Genomic DNA, 2,920 nt, shown 5'->3' with positions numbered 1-2,920 from the left:
CTGTATGCTTGATCCATTTCAGATTGAAGAAGTTGTATGTTGGTACCTTCCCACCTGAGGGGCTCATCTTCTGGTACTATATCAGACAATCTTCTGGTACTACTCATTGTGTTTCAATATTCAGTATTTTGGTGCTATCTGACAGTGTTCCACTACTATTCATAAGGTTTTCAGTGGCTAAGCATTCGGAAGTAGTCTCCTTCTTCTTCTTCCAAATCTGTCTTCATCTGGAAGCTCAGCTGAAACCTGTCCACCATGGGTAACCCTGTCTGCATTTAAACACCAGTGGCATAGCTTTCAGTATCACAGCAACATGTAAGCCACCACAGTATGACAAATTGACAGATCAGTGATGGAAGGGGCAACTGGCGTGGCTAATGCATGAAGATTTGTCACGAACTCAGGAGGCTAAGGGGAGAACAGAAGATGTTGGCATTATCTTGTGTTGCTATAAAAGAAATACCACAAGGGGTGGCTTTAACAAACAGAAATTTATTCTGTTACAGTTTTGGAGGCTCGAAGTCCAAATTCAGAGTGCCAACTCTAAGGGAAGGCTTTCTCTCTTTGTAGGTTCTAGGGAAAGATCACCAGCATTCTCTGGAGAGCTCCATGTCTTGGCATCAATCTTCCCCTGCAGGGACTGTAGAGCCAAAGGACACACTCCACTCCCGACTCTTCTGTGTTCAGTTCACTTCTCTCTCAAAGGAGATTGACTCAAGATACAATCTGATTGTGTAGATTGCATCTGACCTCGTTAATATCATAGACGTGAGGATTTCCAATACAAAGGATCATTACATCTCATCAGGGCTGATCACATTAGATTATATCATGAAAGTGATCACATCTCATTAGATCACATCCTGAGGAACTACTACATCTCTGCTTCCTGTCACTACACTGTGACTCCAAGACCAGCCTCCACTGATTAGACACCGACTGTGTGTCAGACACAAAAGGACAAACGCTGTGTGTTCCCACTTGTATGAAGTATCTAGAGATAACAGGGAGCTGAGAGTTCTGAGAGGGCTGGGAAGTACCTGGGAAGATGGGGAGATAGGGACAGTGGGAAGTTCTCCTGAGTAAAGAGCCAGTGAGGACAAAGTCCCTCTGCATCAGTGTCACTGCCCTGATGGGGCCAGTGGGCAAGCTGCCAAACCCTGTGTCCCACCTGAGGGGGTGTCCATTTCTAAACGTCACCCTGTTAATCCTCACGAGCCAGGGTAAAAGGAAGCCTCATGGGCTGACTGAGAGGCATGAAGCCATTGTGCATCCACTCAGTGGAGCCTGTCCAGTCCACTCAGCAGGGAGGAGCAGGGTGTTTAAATGCTGCACGCCTCTCTTCCAGCATTACTCAGCCTGCAGCTGTCTCCAGCTCCCTCCACCATGTGTTTCCCTCAAGAGTGGGACTGCTGACCCTGGTCAAGCTGAGGACCGTGCCCATGGCTCCCCAGTGTTCTCTTGGAAGAGGAGGCCCAGCATCCAAGGACTCTGCCTTCCAAGCCTGGGTCAAGGAAAGACCCAAGAACCCAGATGTTTCTCTCTCTTTCTCCTCCAGACATCAAATCAACCTGAGAACCTTGCCTCCTGCTTCCTGACCTTGTCCCGGGCCCACACCACACCTGTCACACATTAACATGTCAGTGCACCCAAAACTCACTGCCATACAACTCATAGTGACCCTAAGGGACAGTTTTCCAAACTGTCCATCTTTACAGGAGCAGACAGCCTCGTCTTCCTCCTGATGAGTGGCTAGTGGGTTTGAACCTCTGACCTTGAGGTTAGCAGATCAGTGCTAAATCCACAGTGCCACCACAGTCAGTAAAGTTTCTTCTTCCTGTCTCCATTGTCACCTCTGCGTCTTTGCACCAGGTTATGACAGCATCCAGCTTCATGCTGGTTGAAGGTACAAGATGACGGACCCCCATGGCTGCAGCTTATCAGTTAGGACACTGCCTGCCCTCCCCACCCCCCGCTCTTCTTGCCCAGAGCAAGCTGCTAACTCACTTATCAAACATCCACTGACAGCAGGCCAGCCACTGAGCTGGGAGTAAAGACAGAGCCAGAAAAGTCACAATAAAAGGCAACACGGCAGTGAAGTGTCTAATGGAAACACATGCTGGGTAACAGCCCAAGGACCACCTACAACTCAGTTTGGGAAACACAGTGAAGCGTAACTCCTATTAATGAACACACAGTAATAGGACATAAAAACCAAACCTAACGCAAGCCCATCAACTCGGACTTGTGACCCTGCCATGTGCTCCGTGGGGTTTGCTCAGCTACAGTCTTCACATAAACAAAGTCTTTCTTTGGCAGCTCAGCTGATGGGTCCAACCTGCCAACCTTTAGGGGAGAAGCTGAGTGCATATCACGTGTGCCACCAGAGACTGTAAGCCCGCAGTACTGAGAGCATCTTTTTCCTCTACTTTTATTATTTTTTGTAAATTTTTATTGTGAATTGAGTGATAGTTTACATGGGAGAACATCAGCTTTACATTCATCCTATTGTATTTCGTTTCATTGCAATGATTACAATCCCCTCCATGTATCATCATTCAACAGCATTTGTTTCCATTCCCTCTTTCCTCTACCTTTAAATGAAACTTGTTAAGTGCCATTGAGTCAGTTCCAACTCATAGCCATGCTATATAGGGTTTCCAAGGAGTGACTGGTGGGTTTGAACCTCTGACCTTGTGGTTTTCAGTCCAATCTTATCCTACAGTGCCACACCAGGACTTTTTAAGTGACAAAGATGATAACTAGTTAGAATGTCCAGCTTTTGTTAGGCACCTGCTACTGGAATCCGGAGATGGATAAGCACTGGACTGCTAACTAAAAGGTCAACAGTTCAAACCCACCATGGAGTCTCTATGAGTTGGAACCGACTCCACAGCAGCCAACAGCAATTTGTCAGGAT

Source organism: Chrysochloris asiatica, unplaced genomic scaffold, assembly GCF_000296735.1.
Source record: "Chrysochloris asiatica unplaced genomic scaffold, ChrAsi1.0 scaffold00041, whole genome shotgun sequence".
NCBI lineage: Eukaryota > Metazoa > Chordata > Mammalia > Afrosoricida > Chrysochloridae > Chrysochloris > Chrysochloris asiatica.
This window is presented reverse-complemented; position numbering follows the sequence as displayed.